The 27,962-nt window shown below is 34.1% G+C and overlaps 1 protein-coding gene across 3 annotated transcripts in view; it reads left to right on the top strand.

Annotated features, from left to right (window-relative positions):
- Nucleotides 1–7,040: 7,040 nt before the first annotated feature.
- LOC127062199 (uncharacterized) overlaps nt 7,041–27,962 on the top strand; it is a 34,583-nt gene continuing 13,661 nt past the window's right edge. Inside the window, exons 1-2 of one of the 3 annotated variants that reach the window (XM_050989969.1) lie at nt 7,041–7,648; nt 11,973–12,078. The gene's annotated coding sequence lies outside the window, so the exon portion shown is untranslated. Of the gene's footprint in view, nt 7,649–11,068; nt 12,079–27,962 lie in introns of those variants that run through there. The other 2 variants (XM_050989968.1, XM_050989967.1) reach the window with 2 other exon arrangements.

The following is a 27,962-nucleotide window of genomic DNA, read 5'->3' as shown; positions in this document are numbered from 1 at the left end:
AAAGCGTATTGCTCGTTTAATTATGTATCTAACAACGATCGATCGATCGTTACTCTCTCGTTCGATTTAAGAGTCCTATTCGTTTCTCGCCCCTCTCCTCCTTACCTTTAATCTCGACGCTTACCAATTACCACCTGTTTTACAATTCCATTATAAGTTCACCGACGTCGTTAAGAGCTTTGCGAACGATGCGAGTTTGTCGCGAGTCGCTCGTAAGTTTCGCCGGTTGCCGTTTTCTTTATCGCTCCATTCACGATCCTTTGCTTATACAGGGTGTATACAAATTATCGGTCAGAATTTTATAACTCGATATAAATAGATACATGTTCGAAAGAAAGAGATGTGAAGAGGGAGAAAAAAAAAGAAAAAAGAAAAGAATTTATTTTGCATATACAAGCTCTTTTCAAGATAAATCACTTTCTTTTCTTTCTCTTCATTTGCAAGTCAATTAAGCTGGACGGACACTTATCCGAGTCTTAACGTAAAGTTAAATATTAAATATAGTTTCTATGGTAAATGCAAATGGATTTACAAAGATTTTATTTATTCATTTATTTATTTATTTATTCTTTTCTTCTTCTTTTTTTTATTTTCGTGCAAAATAAAACCGATACTATATTTTATTTTTACGATCTTTCGTTTCTTTTCTTCTTGCTTTTTGTATCTTTTTGCCTTTCTTTTTCTTCTTTTTTTATGACTCACTATATGCGAATTACACTTTTGCGTGTTCGACTCTTATCCTTGCGAAATTTCGTATTCGATCGAATCTAATTCTCTCGACGATGGATTCCGACGTTATCGTAACTTCAAAGTGGAGGAACAGAGAGGATCGAGAGAAGATCGTTAAATGTCGTCAGACCGAGAAACGGCGATATACGGAGGGATGTAGTGTACAAGCGTGTAGATGTACATTCGTACATACGTACGTACGTACGTATGTATGCATGCATGTATGTATGTATGTATGTATGTATGTATGTACATACATACGTTGTACGTACAACGATTTTAGCAAAACGCGATCGTGCCCAAACATTCCAATCCCACGCAAATCGACCTCCCTAAGAACCTCCATAAAATGGCAAGTACTCGCTTGCTCGTTTCTTCGAGAAGGAAAGAAAGAAAGAAAGAAAGAAAGAAAGAGAGAGAGAGAGAGAGAGAGAGAGAGAGAGAGAGAGAGAGAGAGAGAGAATACGTTAAAGCCTGCAAACGATGATTTAACAGCTGGCACGACTTTTTACAAGTATACCACTTCATCCCATCGAACGACATTTAAACTACTAAAAAACTTAGTTAAGTAAGTCTCAAGTTACTATTTTTAAAAGTCCATTTCATTCTTTATTTTGTTTTGATGATACTTTTGTAATTTTCATTTTATATCGTAGCCTATGAAAAGATACACCTGCGTTATCGATAAAAGTTACATTTTTACGATCTCGTGTTTGACTGGCATCGATTATACCTTATTACGTCGTCGTATTCGAGTCGCGTGAAAGGCGTCGGTTGCGCAAATAGTTGGATGAATTCGACCGGTGATTTAGTGGATTAGACATTCCGAGAAACTAACGATTCTTAGGAGTTAAACCTTCTTGTTGAATATATATGTATATGTGTGCGTGAGTCGTGACTATATGCTGTAGTAGTAGCGTGGGCGTCGAAAGGTGATTCGAAGCGCGAGAAGTTTTACTACTTTGCGTCGCCTCTCGTAGACGAAGATAATAATGCCGGCGGTTTCGATGCGTGGCACTGTTCCTTTCTGTCTCCTCTTCTTCAACCGAAGTTATACAATACTCTCGATAACAAATATTATACGATTTACGTGATCCCATACAAACAAGGACATAATATATAGATACGGTATATTGTGTGTCTCCTATTTCATATATAATAACTTCAAAGTCAGAGTTGACTTTATCGAAGTAGTAACTAACAATATGATTTTCGATTAGGTGAAGTTTCTAATCGTTTCATCGTAAATCATTCAAAATATAAAGGTAATCGTATTTATTTGGAATGAAGCGTGAAAATACAGAATACGTGTTAATCTAAATACGTGAATGATATGAAAGTGATCGGTAAATCAGATGTATTAAATAGTGAGTTTAGATATAAATAAATAATTAAATGATATAATGTATTGCATACTATTAGAATAGAAATAGTAGATGCTTGTAAATTATATGAGAATAGATAAGTATGTATATACGTACATATGTTGTAATATATTACCTTTATTCGAATAAGAAATAATATATAATTGTTATTTAACTTATCAATATATATATATATATATATATATATATATATATTTCTTTTATGTTGTGTGTAATCTTATTAGATTAATCATATTTAATTAATATATATTCTCATATAATTTATAAGCACTACTTTCTTATTATAATTCTATACAATTTATTTTATTATTTAACTTCGTATTTAAACCGTTTAATGTTTACAATAAATTAAAATATTATCTTTTATACGTATAAAACCTTGTCATTCTTTTTTTTTCCTTTTTTCTTTTTTATTTACTGTTGATCATTATACATCATCGAACTGGTTTTTAGAAAAATATTACCAACCTGCGGAACTTACAACATTGTTCTCGAGCAAAATAAAATAATAATCTACTTCTTCTATAGAACGAACGTTTGTAAGTGTATAGGTGTGTAAATGTTTACGTAGAGGAGACTCGTTCATTGTTCCTCCGACGATCCTCACTTTGCTCCTATTTTCGTATTATCTGAAGGGCCTCCCAGGTTGGTTGCAACTTCTACTATAATGCATCGAACTATATTGCCGTGGCACACACAACGCGCTTACGTGCGCGTTCCGAGACACCATGGTCGTTTATATTCTCACTGCCGAGAATATAGACGTTAACTACGTTCGTGAATACCGTTTGTTGTAGATCGTTTGTGTATACTACACATACATACATAACGAAAAAGAAATACATACACGTGTATTTATATGTATAGTGGTTTTGATCAAACGTTGATATCAAATATTTTTATTTTAGGAACATATACACACATACAAGTACATATGCACGTGTAGATTACATATAGTTCTTTTTTTATATACGCGTTAATTGTGCATAAAATTTCAAAAATACAGTACTTATAAAAATTATATAAGAGGCTATACGTGTAAAACATATTGATATTTGATAATGTCGTTATAGATATAAAACGAAAGTTTTATACGTTTGTATAGTTATAAAAATATATAAATATTATACTGAAGTTAAGATACAAAAGTATACGTTTTCTTTAGAAAAATAACATTGATCAAATAATCCAATTAAATTAAAGATATATATATATATATTTTATCTATGAATTTGTCATTGATAAATCATTACAAATTTTCCGAACTTACATGCGTATGTATATAACCATGTATTTTACATATGAACATATAGACCTGAGATATCTGATACTCAGATCATTTTCTCTCCCTCTCTCTTTCTCAGAAAAACTCAGAGCTTTTCGATTCGAATTTAGAAACTTTATCGGCGAATAAGTAAGTACTTACCATACACTATCTCTTTGGCTTTACTCACGGATCGTGACGCGGCTAGACGGCTTACGTAAAACGTGCCACGCCTACGTCGCAAATCCGAAACTTACGATTCTAGCGATTTTACAATACATCCGGTGCACCGAAATCCAAGGGTCGTAAGCTTTCTCGATAACACGTAGTTTTCTTTTATTATTCTCCGATTTGCGATCGATGTATTTTATCGTTTAACAAGGGACAAGATGTAAGCCATTGAACAAATAAGGAAATATCGTATATCTTTCTTCCGTGTATACACATACAATAATATCTATATAAGCGAGTACATCTCTGGTTTTATGTATATGTATGGGTAAGTATGTATGTGGTCCAAACTTTCCGAGCACGCCAAGTTCCAAGGATGTTAGTCAGCCTCGACGGTAGGCCGTTGAAATCATTCGTAGCATCCGCGAAACGACGCTTCTTGCTATACGAAGTGGTCAGAAGGATGACTCATGAGAGAGAAGAGAAGACGACAGAAAAAGAAAGAGATAGACAGAGAAAGAGAAACAGAGAAAGAGAGAGAAAGAGTGGTGAGGAAGGCATTAAAAAAAAAAGGAACTGACTGTGTTCTATGGGTGAACGTGCACAGGGAGTACTCGAGCGAGTGAACGCGCGCAACAGGTGTGATTCGTGTTGGTTGACTACTCGTGCGAATAATCCGGTATGTGTATGGAACACCTGAGAGAGAAAGAAAGAAAGAGGGAGAAAGAAAGAGAGAGAGAGAGAAAGAGAGTCAAAGAGAGAGAGAGAGAGAGAGAGAGAGAGAGAGAGAGAGTAGATCCAAATTGATTTTTCTAATATTCGCGATATCCTTCATATAAGTTTTCTTCTCTTTACATTTCGATTCTACGACTATTTTTAAGTTAAATGTTAAATGATAGTGACGCGTTTATGTATATCGATTTTTGTGATAGTGGAAGATTCGAAGAAACAAAATCATCAGTACCTTGAAAAGATTTCACGGATACGTAACTTACATATTCATGAAGTGGTGATTCTGGTTACTCGAATGGTTTGTAACTTCTCTTTAGAAGAATAAAAAAAAAAAAGCAGAAATGAAAAAAGAGAATGTATATAAATAAGTATTACATTATTTTTCGACCTAGATGCAAGATGCATTTGAAATTTATTTAATTCGATTTCTTTACTTTTTTTCTTATATGAATCAATTATTTTCGCTAAACGAGAATGTCGATCAATTATTTTTTCTTTATTACTGTATTCTATCTTTCCTTATCTAAATGATTACACAATTACACAATAGTCATAATTTCAATTATTCGTAAAAATTAAAATATATAAATAATATTCTTATTCGTTTACATTTGATAAACGAATCAGAGCGTGTCGTAAGTACAAACGATCGTTGTTAACACTTTTTCATTTTCTCTATCTATTTGAACGATAATAAATCAGAAGAAGACTTGTCGTACGATGTTCCAATTATTGATTTAAATTAAAGAAATGAACGATTTAATGAAATTCAATCCACTTAGATATTTATCATATTAATCATTTTACATTGTAGGAATATGAATAATAAATATAAAGCAATAAATAATCTCTGAGATATCACAAGATGTATTTTTAAAGATGCTCGTTATAAGAGAAAACGAAAGAGAGAGAGAAAGAGAGAGAGAGAGAGAGAGAGAGAGAGAGAGAGAGAGAGAGAGAGGGATAGAAATAAAAAAAGAAAGGGATAGAATACATTTCACATTGTTTTTTCTAATACTCACATTTTCTAATTTTTTCTAATTTTTAATTAATAATTTCTAACTTTCTAATAATATTATTCATACAAACGTTTTTTTTACATTTTGATTCTACGAGCATTTTAGTGTTAAACTTTGAATGGTAGTAATGGGTTTATAACGACTTTTGTACTTGGGTAGTGAAAGACTCGAAGAAACAAAATCATAAGTACCTCGAAGAGACTTTCATGGATGTGTATCTACATATTCATGAAATGGTGATTCTGGTTACTGGAATGGTTTGTAACTTTTCTTTAAAAAAACAAAATGAAAGAAACAAAAAAGGAGAATATTTATGAATAAGTATTACATTGTTGCCCGAGCAAGATACACTAGCAATTTATTCAATTCTACTTCTTTAATTCTTTTCTGATAAGAATCAATTTTTTTCGCTAAACGAAAATATCGATAAATCGTTATGTAATAACATTCTTTTTTTCCTTAACTAAATGATTACAATGATACAATACTCATAATTTAGCATATCTATTATCCATGAAAATTTGAACAATTAAATAATATTCTTATTCGTTTACATTTAATTATTAATTTAGGAATCTAGAAATGTAATTATTAATCAGGAAATAATATTTAATAATTACTTTAGGAATCACCGCGTGTCGTAACTATGAACTATCGTTGTTAACACTTTTCCTCTACCTATAAAAAAAACATGGTACCGTGTTTCAATTATTCATTTAAATTAAAAAAAACGAACGATTTAATGAAATTCGATTCGCTTAGATATTTAACAAACTAATCATTATACATTGTAGGAATATGAATGATAAATATGAATCAATAAATAATCACCGAGATATCACAAGACGTGTATTTTTGAAGATGCTCGTTATAAGAGAAAAAGAAACAGAAATAGAGGAAGGAAGAAAAAGAAAGAGAGAGAGAGAGAGAGAGAGAGACAGAGACAGAGACAGAGAGAGAGAGAGAGAGAGAGAGAGTGAAACAGGCGCTATTTTCTTCGGACCTTTAATCAAGGAGGAACGCATAACGACGCAGCGCGTAATGAGTAATGACATCTGGTCTGTAAAGGGCGGGGCTAACAGGTCCCACGCGGTCTCTTCCGTGCGCGCGCGCGCGCGCGCACACTTCGTTACGCGTTTCTGTCCGTTTAAGCACTTACGTGCTCGATTTAAACGATGCATCCCACCTCTCAGTCCATCTCTCTCTCTCTCTCTCTCTCTTTTTTTTTACGCTCATTGCATCTCTCCGTCTTTCTCCCTTTTTCTTTCGTGACTTTTTCTGAGAGCAGCGAGAGCGCCTGCGCGCGCGCGAACTTGACTCGGGTCAATGATTTTTTCATTTCGGTGAACCTTCAAGTTATGTAGATATTTATATATGTGTGTGTCTGTGTGTATATATATATTTTTTTGTTTTTAAATAAATGGAAGTATCGGGAAAAAGAGAGAAATTTATTTTCACTGTATTAGAGTCTGTAGACTTCATTGATATAAAAAAAAAAAGAAAAAGAAAAGAAGAAAAAAAAAGAGAACAATTAAAATCGCGTGAAATTATAAATTACAAATAGAATTATACGACTTAACGAAATATCATGGAATTAAAAATAAATGAAAATATTGTACGTTTAATCGGACTTGAATTGAATTCTAAATTTCGTGTTAAAAACAGTAATAATAATAGCAACAATAATATTAACATATTAAAGTAAAAGAACAAAGTCAGAGAGAGAGAGAGAGAGAGAGAGAAAGAATCGTCCCATTTGATTAAACTCTCATGTTTTCAACCGTCCTCGTATCATCAGACAATAAATAAAGAAACGATTTTGCATTTACGATCGTCGACGATACGCAGAAATGAATTTCTTCTTTGAGAAAGAGAAAAAGATAGATAGATAGATAGATAGAAAAGTAGAGAGAAACAGAGAGAGAGAGAGAGGATAGCGTTATAAAGAACAGTGCGATGCATTTGAATAACGGACGGATCGGATCGGATCGGGTATAATCGAACGTTCTTCTATTTGCCGCGCGAGAGCAACGTTAACGAGGTAAAACGAAAATACTGTACAAGTTTGTGTACATGTATGTATGTACGTGTATATGTCTCTTAGGTTGCATCAGTATGCAACCGCACACCCACACACACATGCATATACGCACATACATATATACACATATAACACACGTGTTTTGTATAGACACACATTCGCAAGAAGACATCCGCCTGCCGAGTATGGAATAAGCGTATCTCACAATCATAAACGCTCCGGAGCCGCTCGTTCGAGTTTTGTCGCTGACATCTGAATCGTAATCGCATACGAAATATTATAGTTCGCGAGTGAACTTCCTAATAAGGTGAGCCCCTCGTCTTTCTTATAAGGAACGATAAACTACCCTACATTAGGATGTCCGAGCCATCTTCGTTCTTCTCTTTTATTTTTTTTCTGCCTTTCTATCTATCTATCTATCTCTCTCTCTCTCTCTCTCTTTCTTTCACTTTAAACACAGAAGAACGAGTTCGTTGTGTAACCTTAATGACTTTAATAGCGAAAAGGACTACGTTCGCTCGTGCGAGCATTCGCAACGCGAAAAGCCGCATAATTTAGCGAACGAGTGTGTCCGCATACCATCGCTATGCTCGAAAGTCTGTTTCTTCGAGGTGCCGGAGTACATGCTCTCTAGTCTGTATAAACGCGAGTAAGAAAGAGAAAGAGAGAGAGAGAGAGAGAGAGAGAGAGAGAGAGAGAGAGAGGGAGAAAGAAAGAGAGAGAGAATATTTGAATAATCGAGACGCGTTTTCCACGTTCGAACTTTCAAACGCTTGGCACTCGCAAATTAATCACCTTAATTACGAATAATAGCGTGACCGATCCTTTCCCAGTTCAAATCCATTCAAAGTACGATTTATTAATGATATTCTCAGATGCGGTATATTTTCGAATATGGTTTGCGTTTAGTAAAGTGTTAATAAATAGTAATTTCACGTATGGCAAGTCGTAAATTAGAACATTTTCTATACCATATTTTGTATCTATCTATCTATCTATCTATCTATCTATCTATCTATCTATCTATCTCTCTGTTTCTCCTTTTCTTTTGGTTTTCTATGAACGAATACGCGACAAATTCATGCTTCGGTTCTAGCCTTCTTTGGTGCGAGCGCGCGTGGGCGCATTTACTTCGAACGGAATTACAGTCCTCACTTACTCCATCGTATCTCTCGGTCATTTTAGTATATAAGTAACTGCAATCGCGAACCGTGACCGTTGCCCGTACCATCTGGTTTACGTAATTACACGCAGACACGTAGAGAGAGCACAGGGACGAGCCGTTCCTACCACAGCCGCTTGCTTTGCTTTGCTTTGACTTGACTTGACTTGCCTTGCCTTGCTTTGCTTTGCTTTGAAGACTCTCCGGAAGTAATCTTTGCCGTTACGAAGGTGCTACGCTCGACTATGTCATGCATACTCCCTCTTCTTCTTCTTCTTTTTTTCCTTTTTTATTTATTGTTAGTCCTTCGCAATTTGTCGCTGACTACTCTGTCGTCGTGTAATTGCAAAAGTGTAGACATCTTTTAACATTCTATATACATTAGGATTTATCTAGGTCTTACTACTAAATATGTTCGTTTCGTTTTTACCATTGAGAGTGTTCTGTTATGTAAAAAGACATAAAAGCGTAAATTTTTTGCAAATATAAATATACGTTTATATTGATACGGTTTAGGTAAGATACTCTACGTATGTTATCGTTGAAGTATCGAATTGAATTATTCTAGATCGCAATGGAATACACAATGATTAATAAATGAAACTATCAAAGAGAAATTGTATTTCATGATTACTTCAATTAGTAAATTATACCGTTGGAAAAGAATTCTATTTCTTCATCGAAACAAAAAGATCTTCTTCCCTTTTCATCTTGACATATTCTAAGCTGTGATGGAATACACTATGATTAATAAATTAAACCGTCAAAAAGAAATCCTATTTCATAATTGCTCCAATTACTAAATTATACCGTCGAAAAGGAATTCTATTTCATAATTGAAAATAAAAAAGAAATAGGAAACGATATTCTTCCTTTTTCATTTTGATATCGCACGTGTCAGAATTTTAATCGAGGGCAAGGAAACATATACGCGTTGTCGTTTCGATGATAGCCGATCGTTAAGATTGTCGCAGTAAAAAAAGAAAAAGAAAGAAAAAGAAACACGAGACGGATATTATCCTCCGTGATAGAATAGGGCTTAGCAGATGTCGTGTCACCGTCTGGAAATGGGCGTGGTATTGCTTCCAGTAACGCTTTTGCAATCAATCATACATTTGACTATATTATACACTTGACCGAAAGTAGGTTGTTTCTCAGGAAGTCGATACCCGTAATAATCCGAGTCTTTCTTGAGTAATCCGACTCTCGAGTTCTGTTTCTGATCGATCTCGTTGAAAGATCTCTCGGCTCGATATTAGCCAAGGATCGATGTACTATTTTTACTATTTATCTATCGACGAAATCTTTTCAGAATTGTTTTACTAATCAACAATAACGTTGGTACGTATAAACAAAGTATACAGGATGATTCCAAAATTGTGTTCTAATTGGCGATTAAAAATTATATGACGTTGGTTACAATCTTATACGATCGATATTCAAAGTCGACTTGTTTATTTTTTCTTTTTTTTTTTAATAAGATAGAGCTCCGCAGGAAGAAGAAATTTTCTTCTATACACTTTTTATTCGTTTTACATATACAGGATGTTACAACAATCGTTAGACCACCCTGTATAATACGTCCCGTTCGAACTTCTAAGATTCGATTACTCCGTCCGGCACTTTCGAATATCACGCTCGAACAGTCACGCAACTAAGCTAATCTCGTGAATGGCTGTACGCTTCGACGCAGGTTCACAATTTTTTTTGTCTATGTTTCTAGTAACTGGTACGTATCCATCCGCTCGAAGCTAAAAAGGAGAACAGAGTAAAGATTGAAACATTAAATAATAATAAAAAAATAGAAAAAAAAGAAGCCGAATGCTTTAAGAAATTCAGATAAAGGAACTTTTATAAATCGTTGCTGCATTCAAAAAATAATATACTTTTGTTTTTTGTAACTAATTTGTACTTTTATACTTTACAAATTTTTATTAATTCGTATGACTGTTTGTATGTCAAATGTCAAGAAAATCTTTTCCATAAAAGTCGAAGAAATAAATTTAGAATATTTAAATCGATATCATAAAGATTTATTAATTTTGAAGAAGATGCAAAAGAAGATGACGAATAAATAAAATAAGATAATATAAAACTTACTACTTCATCGGTCATAAAATAATCAATAAAAATATCTTCTCAAATATCGTTAACCAGTAACGAATAAAGAAACAAGAAAAAAAAAGTTCATTAAAGAAATGTCAATCCTCTATAAAACTCAATGTAAATAAAAAATCGCGCACTCGTATACTATCTATATCTTTCAAAATCTCATTCCACGTTTTCACCACACAAATAATAATAATTAATTCATGTTCGAAAGTTAATGTTTCTTAAGTATAAGTTATACCACAAGTTTCTTATTATGTAATTTGTTCTTTTTCTTTTTCATTTTTTCTTTTTTTTTTTAGACAATAATAAAAACGATTTGAATATAGACACGTAGAGGGTTAAGAGAAAGGGAAAGATAAAGTTAAAGAGAAAGAGAAAGAAAAACGACGTAATAATGAAGGAAAGAAAAAACGAAAGGGGAAAAAAAACAAGGAAAAAAGAAGGCCAACGCGAGGATGATCTTGACGCGCGTTGAACGCGTTTCTATCGAGGGTTCGAGTGCGATCCCGATCGTAGCTCGACAGCATCCGCCCGCGCAATGGACCAGGCGCGTCGAAGGGGGCCGAGCGTTGGCGAAGCCGGTCGAACGCGGACGAATAGTAGGCTCGAATCGTGCTCGCGCGACGCATCGGTTCGAACGCGCGCTCGAGAACCGCTCTTGGTCTATCTATGTTTCTCTCTTTCTCTGACATACACATAGAAAGAGAGAAACACAAACACTAACAGAGGTCTCAGAGAGTAGTAGTCGTCTTCGTCGTTCCTCGTGTCTCTCTCGACTTAACGCTCGCGCGCCAGACGTTCCGACAGGCAAACGCGTTCTCGATACTCCGTACGTGCCGTGCGTTCGCTCGTTGCGCGCGAAATCGAACTTTCGATCTATCGAAATTTGAAAAGAAATCGTACAAGGGAAAAAAAAGGAAAGGAAGAGGTAACCAACGGGAAAGTGAGGAAAGATCGTGCGTCTCTTCTGTTTTTTTTCTTTATTTTCTTCTTTCTTTATTTCTTGATTTCTTTCTTTCTCATTTACTTTTCCATTTACTCGTCACAAGCGAGTTGGACTTGAAAGAAACTCGAGGACTCTAAAAGAGAAACAAACGACGAAAGATAAATCAAATAAAGTAAGGAAAAGGAAAAAGAAAAGGAAAAATGTTAAGTGCTCGGAACTTTGAGAAATAAGATTCTTGTGATTATTTTATCGTGTTCTTGTTCGAAAATAATATTACGAAAGTGCGAAGCCGGGGATTCTGGACTGATGGATTTTACTTGCTTGTGCTCCGAAGATACAGGAAAGAAGAACGACGAGACGGACGTGAGAATTTATCGTTATACGTAATTTTGAATTCGTTCGTTCCTTTAGAAACGAAGAATTCGTCGTCTTCGACGAAGTGGAAAAAGGAAGGAGCTTGCTCGTTGACAAAGTGGACAACGTCAGTATAATTCTCGTTATGGATTCCTTCTCGACGGTGAGTAATTAATCTAATCGTAATGTTAATTAATAAAATTAATAATCGCAAATTTTTCCTTTCGATTTTTCTTCGTTCTAAATCTTAATATTTTTTCATTTTTGTGTTTTGCATTTCGAAGAAAGGAAAACGTTCGTTTGTACCGAACGTGTTTGAAAATTTTCATTATATCAGTCGAGACACATCGCGGCGTCGTTTCTGCACTTTACGAGAATCCCGCAACGAAAATAGATCATACAAGTAATTTAATAATTGCTACGAAAGTCTAACGCAGTATGCGCGCGCTACCAAATGACGACGCGCGTCTTTTGAAAAATATTTCTCACGCGTGTGGTTTTACATATTTTTCTTCGTTTCTATTTTTTATTTTCTTTTATATATATATTTTTTTATTATTTTCATTTTTTATTTTCATTTTTATTTTTTCGATTCTTTAATTTATTTTACTTGAAACATTGTGGAAGAATCATCAGGAATGTTCAGTTAATCGGAGAATTTGTTTTCTTCTAATGAAATCGACTTTGCGTTCGGTCGAATAGAGACATTCGTCACTAGAGCAAGAATTCGATCAAGCCGGTTATAAACGTCATTATATCATCAAATGAGAAAGAAAGAGAGAGAGAGAGAGAGAGAGAGAGAGAGAGAGAGAGAGAGAGAAAGAGAGACTAATACACACAATAGATTACCCACACTGGATATTCTTATAAACCGCGATCGGAATGATAATAGCTATCGGTAATTTACGATCCCTAGATCATTATATGTACCTATCTAGAGATACGTGCAAACTTGCCAGCCCTCTTGTCAAACGAAAGTATCGAGATTTCTATTCGCTCCTCGTTCGCAGACACTTTTCGACACCTTCCTACTTAATCGTTCAGGGATAAATCAATTTACTAGTATAAAGAAAAAGAGAAAAGAATCGCGAAATGATGACATTTCCTTTATGGATGAATATATATCTATATAAAAAAAAGGAAAATAAAAGGAAAAGAAATCAGGAAAATAAGCGTTTTCTATCCGAGCAGTATGTGCAACTAGACGTCATTTTCATAAAATAGACAAAAAGGGAATAAAGAATAAACGAAGAAAATAAATTTATTGTTTTTTTAGTACATATAATAAATAAGGACGATATAAAAATAGAAACTTAAGAAAATGTAGAAAATTAGCAATTAATTAAAAGAGCAAGTAGGAAGCTGAGTATTTTTACTCTCTCTCTCTCTCTCTCTCTCTCTCTCTTTCTCTCTCTCTTTTGGAGGCTTAACAATGTAACATGTGAGGAAACAGCGTAGACAAAGGACGTTTAACGGTCGAAAGGTCAAGATCGCCTTTATTTACCATCCAAGATGGTAACCGCGGTCGCATTCGCTCGCGCACGCTCGAAGCGACGTGCGATTAATCGTTGAGACTATCATAACATCTCTATGCCGGTCCTTGCGATGCGAAGAGAGAAAATAACCGAAGGAATTTAACGCGACGGGTTGTGTATATGTATGTACCTGGTTACTTGCCTGCAGGTTTCACGTAAAAAGCCAGAATACGATAGCGATCTGAAAGACGCTGCTGCGCATTAGCATAATCTTTAATATGCGCCTTACGCGCAACGAGTCCCTTGAAACGCGTCGAATAGTTCGCGCTTTCGAAAAATACGAAAGGTCGTGACTATCCATTAACGAAGAATCTTAAAAGAATAATGGAACGGATAACATTTATTATTCTTATTAATATTAATATTATTATTATTATTAAAATAATACAAATTGTTTTAACGTTTGATCGACAATTTAGGATCATCGAGCGAATACTAGTGATCGGTGATAGAAAAAGAAATAATTCATCAAAAGGAAGATTATATGTGATATAAAAAAGATAAATCAATTTGAAATAGAAAACTTGTTATAAATAATCCATTATAAGAATTCGCATGAAGAATGATTATGAAAGAATTAATTTTAAGATCGAATCGTAGTTAATCTTTGTATCACAAACGTGTCATATATTATACGTCATCAAACATTTAAATTAGAAAGAAATCTATTCGTTGAAAGTCTAACGGACAAATAAAAACAATTCATGTCTCGTGATTAATGATGTATTACAAACAAGAAGAAAGGAAAGGATCTACGAGACAGAGAGAGAGAGAGAGAGAGAGAGAGAGAGAGAGATGTTATATTCTTCGCGAGGAAATATTTTCATTTACTGCACCTAATCTTGATCGATACAAGCGAGATAAGAACAACTGTTATTTTGAAGCTTCTTCACGCATCCGCGATTACGAATGTCTATTTGACCTCCAACGAGATCCTTGGAATCGTCCGTTGATGAAGTCATTTTTTTTCAGGAAGAGAAACGAAAAGTTCCTCCTTTTCTTTTCTTTTCCTTTTTCTTGTCCTTCTCGTGCTACATCTTTTTTTTATCTTTCTGATTTAACTCCAAACATAATTTACCTTATCGGTGTACCGTCGTTCGCTTACAACATGTATAACATAACGATAAATCGTTTCGACTGCCATTTTAATTTCCATGCTACGTTATCGAACAAAGTCGAGACCAAAACCGAATCGACAAGATTTACGGAACGAAATCAACGTTTCTTGCGACTTTATCTAAGTCCTTTATACGTTCGCAGCAATTAAATCTCGTATCTTTGTTTCGTTTTTTAATACGTTTCTCATTTCTTTCATTTCATTCTACAAACGACGTAATGCACATTGTTATTCAAACAATGAATGACATATTTAGAAAGAATGAATAATTTAATCATCCGATAAAAACGGAAGAAAAAGGGGAAAAAGAAAGAAATTTACAGAATTTCAATAATAAAAACATTAGTGTATCATTATTCATATATTTATTTATTATATTAATATATAATTTAATCGAATCATTTAATAAAAAATTAAGAAGATACGTATAAAAAGTTAGAACGTTCGAATAATAAATATTCTACAATATAATTTTCATACTTGGTATCATATTGTTAGCTTACAATAAAAACATATAATTAAAAATTAAACTTCTTATACTTGTTATTCTAACATTATCATGTCACAAACAAATAAAAATAAGAATCAGAACGTTTTAATAGAAAAGATTCTACAGTGATACATCGATTCTCATATTTTCCATTTTAGTCCTATAATATAATAAAACGACGTTAAATAAAAATTGTAATATACCAATAAAACAAAAAAGAAAAAAAAGACAAATAGATAGATAGATAGATAGATAGATAGATAGATAGATAGATAGATAGAGAGAGAGAGAGAGAGAGAGAGAGAGAGAGAGAGAGAGAGATTCTGCTGTAGCACAATTCTCATACTTGCCATCCCAGTCTCGATCTTGGTCTAGATCTCGGTCTCGATCTCGGACTCCGATCGGATGATCCTCGCAAAGATAACAGAATCTTGCGAGTACATCGATGAATGAGAGAAGCAACTTCTTCTTCTTCTTCTTCTCCTCCTCCTCCTCCTCCTTTTCCTTTTCTTCCTTCTCCTCCTCCTCCTCCTCCTTCTTCGTCTTCTTCCTATTCGCGGATATCTCTCGCGGCACACGAGCCGAAGGAAACGAGTATACGGTAGCTCCGTTCGCAAAAAGTCGGAATAACGCGCCAACCTGGCGCTGCGAAGCGATCAACAATGGCGATCACGTGTACACCGGCGCTTCGTGAAACACAGACATACAACGCATACACGCGTACAAACGTATACACACACGTATACATACGTATATACACGTTTTGTCGCGACATGAACCGGCTAACGTAAAAGCGCCAATGCGTGCGTGAGTGCATGCGTGCGTGCCTGTTTCTACGTACGTATGTACTTACTTACTTACTTACTTACTTACGTTACTTATTTCTTTATTTCTTTCCGCTTGGCGAATGAGCGTGAGCGCGAGCGCGTAAGCAGCGGCGGCGCCGACGATGACGACGACGACGACGACGACGACGACGAAGACGACGACGACGACGACGACGACGACGACGTCGTTCTGCCTTCTCAAGCAAGCTCCCATAGACGGTACAAACAAGGGCTACAGTAGGTGCAAGTAGGTAGGGCTCTCCGAGGGCATGAATGGGAGCTTCATTCATGTTCCCTTCTGGGCCTTGTCGTACGCGCGACACGCGCGACTCCTCTCTCTCTTTCTTTCTCTTTCTTTCTCTTTCTTTCTCTTTCTCTCTTTCTTTCTTCCTTTCTTTTGTCTCCTTCATGTGATCAAGTAACGATACCTCGTCTTTATATATGTATATACATAATATGTGTGTGGTGTATATATATATATATCTTCTTTTTTTGTAAAATAAATCGATGACTATAATATTAACATATTGTTGAAATTTATCGACTTATTTTTTTTCCATTGAAATATTTTTGAAAATAGTATGTAAAATTGAATTATTTTTAATTCATATTTTGAGATGATATTCTCTTTGTCTTCTTTTCTCTTTTTTTCTTTCTCTTTTTGTAATATAAATGATTTGTATTAACACATTGTCGACTGCAGACATATCGAATTAGCTTTTTCTTTCGTTCAAATTATCTTCGCTCATCATCTTCGTTGAAGTTATTACGGAAAGTAATAAAATGGGAATCATTATCATCCATTATAAGAATTCATTTTAATTTAAATTTAATCTTGATATCAAACATTTTAATGTCATTCTCATCTCTCTCTTTCTCTCTCTCTTTCTTTCTATCTTTTTTTGTAAAACAAGTCAATGAAAATTGTATCAACATATTGTTGACTGATTTGATATTGTTAACTTATTTTTTTTACTCAAATGTTATCATTAAAAGTGACGCAATTAATTTGATAGTAAAATTTATTTATCTTTTTTTTATGTTAACACAATTATTAGGATATTTTAATGATTATTTAATGATTCCTCTAATTAGACACATATCAAATTTCAAATAATTAGTATGAAAATAAAGTTATTAATATTCACTTTGATTTAAGCGAGTCACTGATGTGTTTTTATATTGATTTTAATATTCGCTAAAAAGCGTTCATAATTACGTAAGGTAGTCGGTCAACAGTGTTTAAGAATGACGCATACGTAACAATAATTAATGTAAATTAAAAAAGAAATAAAGAAGACGATTGAAAATTGCTTAATTTTTTCTTTTTCATTTTTTTTTTAATAAAGGACACACACAGACACATCACACACGCGCACAATACAGATTTCTTAAACATTAATTAATTTATTTTATAAATTCGATGAAATTCTGAATGAAGTTTTCAACTTTCGGAATGTTATTTTATTAATCATGGAAAATCAATTACAATAATTTTCACGAATTAAAAATTTTTTAACCTACACGATAAGCTATATATTTATATGGCTCATGAACTTTTCGATGATGTTAATGTGCGTGAATATTAATAAGACGTTGGGAAGATACATGCGTTATCCTTCCATCTGAAGAGCCGGGGGGAATCGAAGTACGAGGAACGTGCTTCGATGAATGGACCGTGGGATGCTGGGTGGCACGTGGGTGAAATTACAGACGATTTACGTTCGATTTCATGGCGGTTCACCGTACTCGATAAGATCGTACGACGTTTAAAAAGTTGTTAACGGAAGGCATCGAGTACATCGTGAGTCGATTTAAAGTTTCGAATCGTCGTCGAATCATCTTCTTTCTTACCTTAAGGCTCACGTGATTTGCTCTCTCTTTCTCTCTCTATCTCTTTCACTCTCTCTCTCTCTCTCTCTCTCTCTCTTTCTCTCTTTCTCTGTCTTTCTTTCTTCCTTCCTGAAACAGTGGAAGATTTACGCCTATTCGAAATCGCTTTTAGTAACGTCTCAAAGCGGAGAAAGTAACCGATCGATCGTTAGTTAAACGCAGCAAATTGCTGCGATCGACATTTCCCTTAATGAGCGAAGAAATCCGCTTTCCTGTGATTATGAAAGGCATGAGAGCACGATTCCTACGAGGTTTCGCGTTCGAATCGATGTTAAATTAAAATGGCACGTTAAAATACAAATTGCAAAATATTACCGAAAGAAGTAAAATTCTATTTCTGAAACGTATACTTGTTACGTAAAAAAAAAAAAGAAAAAAAGTACAGACACAGGCACACTATACATTAATTATTCATTTATACGTAAGTGCTTCTCGTAGGATAGATTTGAAGAAAACACAGACCGATGTGTTATAATATCTTGAAAAAACAAAAATAATAAAAAAAAGAAAAATAAAAACAAAAAACAATAATCTATTTAGCAGATCAAAGTCGTGTCGCTTAACACTAAGCTTCTCGGTAGCAAAAGGTTCCATCGAGCGAACTAGAAAAAAGTTACGGAATAAAGTATCGATACTAGTAAAAGAGAATCGTATTGGAAGAAACGATGGAATGTACGTGACGAGGTTCTTTTCTAGGAACGTGCGAGCATCTCGTCGAGGGATCCACGAGACGCATAAAATAGTTGTATAGAGGGCCGACTATTATCTTCTTAGAATGTATCCACTCATATAATGTCTGTCTTGTCGACGAAGCGAAGGAATGCGATGTTTGATGAATGAAGATAGATAAGGAAATAGATAGATAGATAGAGAGAGAAAGAGAGAGAGAGAGAGAGAGAGAGAGAGAGAGAGAGAGAGAGAGAGAAAATGACAAAGAAGAAGTTGAGGAACTAGATGAACCAGAACCAGGTAGCTATTTCCTATCAATGAGACCAGTCTCTTGCTCGTTTTCTGAAGACTCACTTCCAATCGTTACTCCGCACGGATAATTCGTTTAGCACTTTGATCTATATAAGGAATTGAAATAGGCATATTACATTAAAACATTTTTTTTACGACTTTCATGTCATTAACAGCAATCATGGATCGAAGGTATAACTTACAATCTTAAATTCGACTTTACGTTAAATTTCCTTGCCGTATTTTTTTCATTCTATTTTTATCTTTTTTCTTTATTTTGCAAAGACATCAAAATAGAAAGATAGATTACGTTAGAATGATCTAATTTAAAAGTTACACCGCACGAATTAAACTTTCGGATTTATTTATTTCGAAATTTCTAATTGTTAGAATTGAAATTGATCACATGTTGATAATGAATCATTAAATAAATTATTAGTTATTATAGCAATATTAGCGCGTAGAATATAATTATAGTTATTATAGCAGTATCAGTGTGTAACATTGCCAAAAGTTGAAACATTTCTTAGAAAATTCTTTTTGGACGTTCCTCCGATTTTCTTCGTAGCCGGTCATTTATGACGATCAAAGGACATGGAAGACATCACGCATCGGTCCCGAGATAGGCATAGCAAGATGGAAGTATGGTCGTTGGCGTTGTTATCCCAAAACCAGAAGTCTCTAAGTAACACCAGGTGCACGCACGTTATGGAGAAACATTCTAAGTTTGGTAGGTTAAAAAAGTCTCTTCGTTCGTTCGCTGCAAACGGAGGCATACATCGTCGTCTTCCTTCTCTCTCTCTCTTTCTTTCTCTCTCTTTTATTCACCCTTCTCTTCACCCCCCGTTCATCCTTCATCCTAACAAGGAAGATTGCCCGTATATCGAGTTGGGCTTTCTCCCATCTCGAGCATTTTTGAGTTCAAACCCGTAGCCAGGGATCCGTCCCGTCTAAGGAGATTCCCTTGATAGGAATTAACGATTTTCGAACTTCATTTGGTAGATACGCTCTTAATAAAGAGATCGGATCTTTCGTTTCTCTTCCAGTTACGGAATTCCTCAGGGGTTGATGAGGATTCTCGAGAGACTCGAAGGAAATGCGTTGTTATCGTATGGTGATTCTCGTCGGGCTAAAGTTGGCTTTTATATATATATATATATATATATATATATATATATTTATATATATGTCGTATATATACAGTCATTACACACACACACACACACACACACACAAATACTCACACGTGTTGCTACGTAAGTAGCAATCAAAGAAAGCTTTCGTGGTACTAATCCATCAGCCTCTGGGCATACCAGCGTCTTGTTTCGTCCATCTTACTCTGGTTTGCGCTGACGAGACAGCGCAAGGTTTCCTAAAATAAAGCTAAAACAGGTGTGGTCAACTTTGAAATAGAATAAGCAACCTCGTGGATTGGCTACGGACAACGAGATGGATTTCATCAGACGCCGGTTTCCATGAAAACCATTTTTGTTGCGCAATTGGTTATCCTCGATTTACTTTTCTTTTTTCTTCTTTTTTTTCTTTTTATGAAATTTCATCTGGTATTCGAAAAATTATATATTACGTATATCTAAGAAATAGAATTCCGATTATACAATTAGTGGACAAATCATGCGGAAAGTAAACTTTCATCTATTCTTATATATTTATAATTTTCATTAGAACATTATTTCTCGTTGGAAATGTACCCGCCTCACCGAATTATATCAGATAACGACGAATAATCGAGATTATCGACGCAATCGATTATGTATCGCACGAGTAAAGAGCTCATTAACAATTTGGCTCGTTAGCTATTACGCAAACCATCAATATATATATATATATATATATATATATATATATATATATATATATATATACATACATACATATATATACATATACATATACAGGGTGGCCAATTTAAATGGAGTATTTATGAATATATATTACGTTATTTATCAATAAATGAATTATGTTCTTAAGGAAGATTGATTTCAGGGCAAAGTTTTTCTATCATTATATTTATCTTGCAGTTATAACAAAACTATGACATTAAAGTGTTAATATTTATATGCTCCACCCTATATATGTGCGTGTGTGTGTGTGTGTGTTCTTACTTTAAGGCGTTCAATCGAGCTGTCAGAGACGCGAATTCAGAGAAAGCGAGAATAAAAAGGGGATTATAATAAATTGCTCTCAGTTCGTGCCCAGCAACAACGTTTCATTCTCGCATTCGAGAAACTCTTTTCGGAAAGAAAAGTCGTGCCTTTTAAACGGCTCTTGAACGAAATCGATCGCGATTATCGCGTCGAGACTCGATCGTTTTCGTTAGCCTCGCATATACATTGTTTGCATTTTGCCTTTGATTAATGGCCCGGCAGTACGTCCAGCGCTAATTGCGAGACTCCTTGATATATATGTAAGTATCTATGTGTATATACATGTGTATATATACATAAGTACGCATGTATTCGTAGTACTTTTATAAAAGTGGCTATTGCTTAAAGGTAGAGAAAGATACATATAATATAATGAGATACAAGGCTCGTCGAGAGTCGTTTACCATCGTCCATAGTGATCGATGACATTGGCACATATACACATACATATTTATTTATTTATTCACCTCTTTATATTTCTCTCTTCCAAAACGTTCGTACGGAGTTTTCTTCTTTTTTTTCATTTTCTTTTTGTTTTTCCTCTTTGTTGTCTCTGTCTTTTCTTTTTTTCTTCTTTTACATCGTTTCATATCCTATTTATTACTTTAATTAAAGCAACACGATTGCAAAGGAATTTTTCAGATCGAACGATACGATAAAAATTCGATAGTGGATCTAAAAGATCGTTATCGATCGTTTTGCATATATATGTATACATAAATACTAACGACCTGGTTTCCACGTTTCTCGAACACCATTAGCATGATCGTCGAGGTATTTAAATAACTACGTGCTATTACACCGTTGCTTCGATTCACCACCGTTCTATGTAAAAACGCGGGAAAAACGGGAATCGAGCGACAAATAAATACATAATGCGCGCGAGACCAACGCGTCGTTCGCGTGGGTGCCGATATTTTCGTTCTAACCTAATTCAGTAGTTCTAGTGTTACATGGTACCATCCTAAATATAAAATCTAGCGCGCAAGATCTCTCTCTCTCTCTCTCTCTCTCTCTCCTTTTCGTTTCTCTCTCTGTCTGTCTGTCTGTTTCTCCCTTTCTCTCTCTGTCTCTTCTCTTTCTTTTCCCTTACTTATCTTTCAGACATACGAATTTCGTATCAAATTCATAAGAAATAGAAAAAAATTTCGAGAGAGATCGAATTCCATGAGGGATATAAAAAATAAAGGACAAATAAAAAAAAGAAGTCAAATCTTTCGTATCGACATGAGTGGCCATTAAAGATCGAGACAGCCATATTTTCTCGAATTAGCGGATATGGCGATTGAAAGAGGAGGACGAGGAGGAGGAGGAGGAGGAGGAGGAGGAGGAGAAGGGTTTGGTGGAGGTGACCGGTTGCAGGATCGGTACGTTCGATCTTGCACGCTTGGTGTCGTTCTAAAGAAAGAGAGGGAGAGAGAGAGAGAGAGATAGAGGGGGAGAAAAAGAAAAAGAGAGAGAGAGATAAATAGATAGAGAACGACAAAGATAGAGATAGAGAGAAGGGAGGATCAAGACCGGAGGAGGTCTTCGACTGAAGGGTGGGAGAATTTCCACGTTGGGAGAACTGCCAATCGCGATTCGCGGTTCTTTGCCTTCTCAAGTTTGCCGCTTCGATTGCCCATGCATCTCGGTAAAGATCGCAAAAGAGAATAATAACGACAACGCCTGTAGTTTCCCTGCTCTCCCTTCTCCGTCCCTCTATCACCATCTCCACCTCCTCCTTCAGCATCCTTTCTCCACCTCCTACTTGAAATTGCATTCGTTGGCATGACATTTATATTTATACCATATACCTACTTACTTACTTACTTACTTACTTACTTACTTACTTGTCCAGCTGGGAAAAGTTTAACGACTTACGAGCATCAACGATAAACAGCCAACCAATCTGGCTGTCCGTCCAATCAAAGTTCCACCGAAGCGTGCGTGCGTGCGTGCTCTTATAAATACCGCGATATCATTACGAATTCGCACTTGCAATGAGTATTATACTTTAACCTGGTAACTTTTCGCGATCGAACGGATACGTTATTACATCGTATAAATGCATATATACGTACCCATGTGCATGCTTCGTATTAATACATACTGGAAAAACTAGCTGGTAAAAAGTTTCGTCAAAATGTTAACCTCGTTGTGATCGAGCATAAATGTTTGATAGATCTGAGAGAATGAGAGAAAGAGAGAGAGAGAGAGAGAGAGAGAGAGAGAGAGAGAGAGAGAGAGAGAGAGAGAGAGAGAGAGGGAGAGGGAGAGAGAGAAATATAGATAGATAGATAGATATGTATATTTGATATCCAGGTGCGTAATACAGCAATACGTAATCAAGCTTACTAGATATGTGAAACGATATGAATGATTAAACTGAAGCACACGTGATAAAATGACTATAAAAAGAATGTCCTATAAGTCTGCGATTAAAAAAAAAAACGTCTTCTGCGCGTGTATATGTATATGTAGAAATCATAAAGAATTATTGGAGCAAATAAAGATAAAAACGATTTGTCATTATATTTCTTATTAGCGTTCAAGCTTTTGTAAAGGACGATGTATGTGTCAAGGATAGCGTATATAAATTACTAATAATAAATAAAAATGATTTTATTGTCAATTTATTTGTTTATTGATAGTTGTATATCAATTAGTATTGTTCAGAAGTGGCTATCATTTGATACGGCCGATTAGCTGGAAGAATCGTTTAGGTTACAGCATTGAACTAATATGCCAATGCTTTATCACCTTCTTTTAAAGTAATACCAATAAATGATGATTCAACTTTATCGAAGTTTCGCAATATCTACAGATCATTGGATTTATAATAAGAATCTGGTTATAGAACGGAAAGGTGTCAATCTCCTGAGTCTGACCATTCAGCATTTGTTCTAAAACCGTATCGACAGTCAGCCCTTTATATTTTTGTTCTAACAGTTTAATTACATAATATAGAAGAATACGATACGAAATAGGCAACGATAAGGACGTAATTTAAAAACGGAAGTAGACGATGCTATTTTTTAACATCAGATGTAAAAAAAAGAGTAGGAGACAGAGAGGTGAGAGAAAGAGAGAGAGAGAGAGAAGGGAAGGAGAGAAATCTTTTTGATGTAGACCGGTTTTTCAATCTTTTTTCGAAAGGAAACAACATAGCTACGTGCCCATTAACGTCACGGACATTTCGTCGACGGCTTTGAATTCTCCATCTTGGATTTGACGCCTACGTAAAAGACAACGATTTCATAGTTCTTCGACGAATTGCGTCATTGCCAAATTAAAAGCACCAGAGCATTTCGAATAGTATTTCACTAGGGAAAAGGCACAAGCAATTTAACGGTATTGCTAGTGGTGGCACCTTCTTCCTTTTCGATTTCTACTTACGCGTGGGCGAACCAATTGGACTAACTGTAAGTCAGTGGTCCATACTTGAGACTCGTGAGAACGGATTTCTCTTCGAGAGAGCTCCGAAAGCTGCGTTATAACGATGATCCAGTCGAATTAACTTACTCTTCTTCTTCTTCTTCTTCTTCCTCCTCTTCTTCTTCTTATTCTTCTTCTTCTTCTTCCTCTTCTTCTTCCTCGTTGATGATGATTCCTTCGAAGTGTCGGCGGAATATGAGAGTTTTGTGAAAGTTTCTTTTGATGCGGAGTCATTTATTTTCCATATCTAAATTAAGTATAGTTATGTATTCAATGATTTATGAACAATAATATATAAATATAATATATATATATATACATATATATATATATATATATATATATATATATATATATTATACATATACAGAGTGACCGCTTTATTTGACAAATTGAAATATCTGGTGAGGACTGAACTTACAAAACAATTTTTTTTTAGAGATTTGTTTGGTATGAAAAAACGCATCATATGATGGCAATTATGTTCACTGATCAAGTAATGGAGGAAATTTTTTAATCAAATTCATTTTTTTTTATGTAACTATATATTTTTCTTTTTTAGTTGCATAACATTTGTAAGAGAAATTCAACAACGTACCATATGAAGTCATATTATTGTAAAATGTTGTAAATTATATCATAAAGTAAAATCCTAAATAGTATAAACCGTTAGATCGTTAGATGTAAATAAAGGTAAATCTTCTTACGAAATAAATTTCGTTTACTTAGAACGTCAATTTGAGAAATATAAAAAAGCAATAAACAATAAAAAAAAAATAAATGAGAAAATTGTCTCCTATTTACAGCAGTATTATCTTGTATTATACTGTATTATATCATATTATATTAAAGCTCTATTTATATGATAAAATAAATAATTGCATAATTATTAAATTTAATATGTTTATCATGTATTAAAATATAATCATGTATTAGAATAAAAATAAACATGTTTGATGTCAAAAGAAATCTGAAGTGTTTTCTACTAAAATTTCCCTACATCCTCCTTATTCAAAAAATAGACCTTTCAATTTCAAATATTAGATCAAGCAAAAATTTTTCCAGTAAATAAAGTTTTTTATTTAGCAAGAAAAATCGTATCGTTTCTTAGTAAATCATAATCTTCTGTTCAAAAATTCAAGTATTGGACAAAACAGAAATTTTTCCCGCAAATCGAGATTTGTATATAGGTCACATAATACGAGAAGAGATGACACGTGAAATCATGTCACCTCCTGGTAAATCATATTCTCCTGTTCCAAATTTCCAAATTTTTGATAAAGAAAAACTTTTTTCGCGCAAGTCGGGGTCTATATCGAGACCATATGATGAAAGAAAAAGTGGTCATGTAATGCGAGAAGAGATGGCACATGAAATCATGTCACCACCTGGTAAATCATATTCTCCTGTTCGAAATTTTAAAATTTTTGATAAAGAAAGAATTTTTTCGCTCAAGTCGGGGTCTGTATCGAGATCATATGATGCAAGAAAAAGTGGTCACATAATGCGAGAAGAGATGGCACGTGAAATCATGTCACCAACTGGTAAATCATATTCTCCTGTTCGAAATTTTAAAATTTTTGATAAAGAAAGAATTTTTCCGCTCAAGTCGGGGTCTGTATCGAGATCATATGATGCGAGAAAAAGTGGCGAAATCATACAATCTTTTAATAAATTATGCGTTTTTATACGAAATTTGAAATTCTGGACAAAGGGGAACTTTTTACCGCAGAAGTTAGTATAATATTGCGTATCATCTCTTGATGTATTATGTGATCCTGATACAAAACTCGATTTTCGGAAACAATTTTCGTTTTGCATAGAATTTTAAATAGAAAGGTCATTTTTGTGGGTAAGGAACATAATTCATTGAAAAACACATTGAATATCTTTTGCGTCAAATATTATTATTTTCATTTTTATTAAAAATACAGTGTGAATACATTGTATTTGATAAATATATAATTATTCACTTTATCATGTAAATTATAATATAATGCAATATAATACAATATAATACAACATTATGCAATATAATATAATATAATACGATATAATGCAATATGATATATTATACAATATAAGACTGCTTTATAGAAAGAACAGAATTCTTCTTTTCATGTCTTTCAAATTATCGAACCGAGTTAATAAAATTTATTTCAGAAGAAGTTCGCCCTTTCTTTACAACATGCAATCTAATAGCCGGTAACTAGCAATATAAGATTGTATTCTTTAGAAGTTCACAAATTTATAACATACTACAATTTATAACATTTTACAATAATATATACACATAATATATTATTTAATATATAAATATAATATATTACATATAAGATTAATTATAATTAATATTAATATATGAATATATTATTTATTGTAAGATATTTTATAGATCTGATCTTTTTTATTTTATTTAATATTTAATATTTATTTTTTGAACGATTTTCGATAGATGTAGCGATTTGTAACGACTTAAGTCTTCATATAGCACGTCGTTGAATTTGTCTGAACAAATTCGATCGAACTAATAAAAGAATACACAATATTATTAAAAGAAATAAATTTGGCTTTGAAATCTCACCGTTTGATCAGGAAAATATTATTAGTATCGTATGATGAGCCTCTTCATGTCAACCGAATGAATAAAAGATCTATTTTGGTACGTTCAGTTCTTCACGATATATTTCAATTTTTCGAGATAAACGGGACATCTATATGTGTATATATAGTATATAAACAATTTGCAAATACAATTAGGAAAATAATATTTGTAAATTATTTATATTATATTTTCAGGCTCGACAATACGAAAAGAAAACGAAAAGAAGACTTTCTAAAGATTTCTAAGCTTTCTATCTCCTATATATAATGTACAATATGACTGAAATGTAGTAAACGATTATTGAATACAAAATCATTAATACGATTCCTTTAATTTTCATGTTCTTCTACATAAATCGATATGTAATATTAATAAAAAAGATCAAGTTGGATTTAACGAATCGTTTTCTTCGTCAAGAAGGTATTAGTCGTAAGAGGGGCGTTCTTCGTGTTCAAATCAGGTACGAACTCGTTTCTTCGGCGAACCGGTTGAAGCATATGTCGCATATATGTCCTATGGCTAACTAATCCCCCATGACCAAAATCGTCACCCACGTGCAATTTCGCCCCTTCTCCTTAAACAACGTTCTGATTCTAGCCATCGGCTATTCGTATTTGCATGCAAAGAAAATTTCATGGCACTCATTTATTTCTTTTTTTTTTCTTATTATAATCAATTTTTTATGTCATTCGATAAATTTAATATCGATTTTGAAAAGAATAAATCTTTTGCTTTTTTCTTTTTTGATTTATTTGTTGTAAGATATTTTCTAGAAGATCTGATTTTTTTATTTCGTTCATCATTTAATATTTAACATTTATCATGCGAAAGATTGTCGATACTTGTAGCTACTTGTAACGACTTAAGTCGGAGTCATGACTCACCCTGTAATTACATCCCTAAAGTGTGAGAATATTTGTCATATGTAGTACGTATGCATGTACAATGTACGTACGTGATCATGCATGCGTGAAACACGTTCTTACAACACGTGCATTATTTAACGGGTGCAATGAGCGGACTCGTGTGAACGAGCGC

Source organism: Vespula vulgaris, chromosome 3, assembly GCF_905475345.1.
Source record: "Vespula vulgaris chromosome 3, iyVesVulg1.1, whole genome shotgun sequence".
NCBI lineage: Eukaryota > Metazoa > Arthropoda > Insecta > Hymenoptera > Vespidae > Vespula > Vespula vulgaris.
The sequence above is the reverse complement of the archived record's forward strand: the minus strand, read 5'-3'. Positions and strand labels throughout refer to the sequence as shown.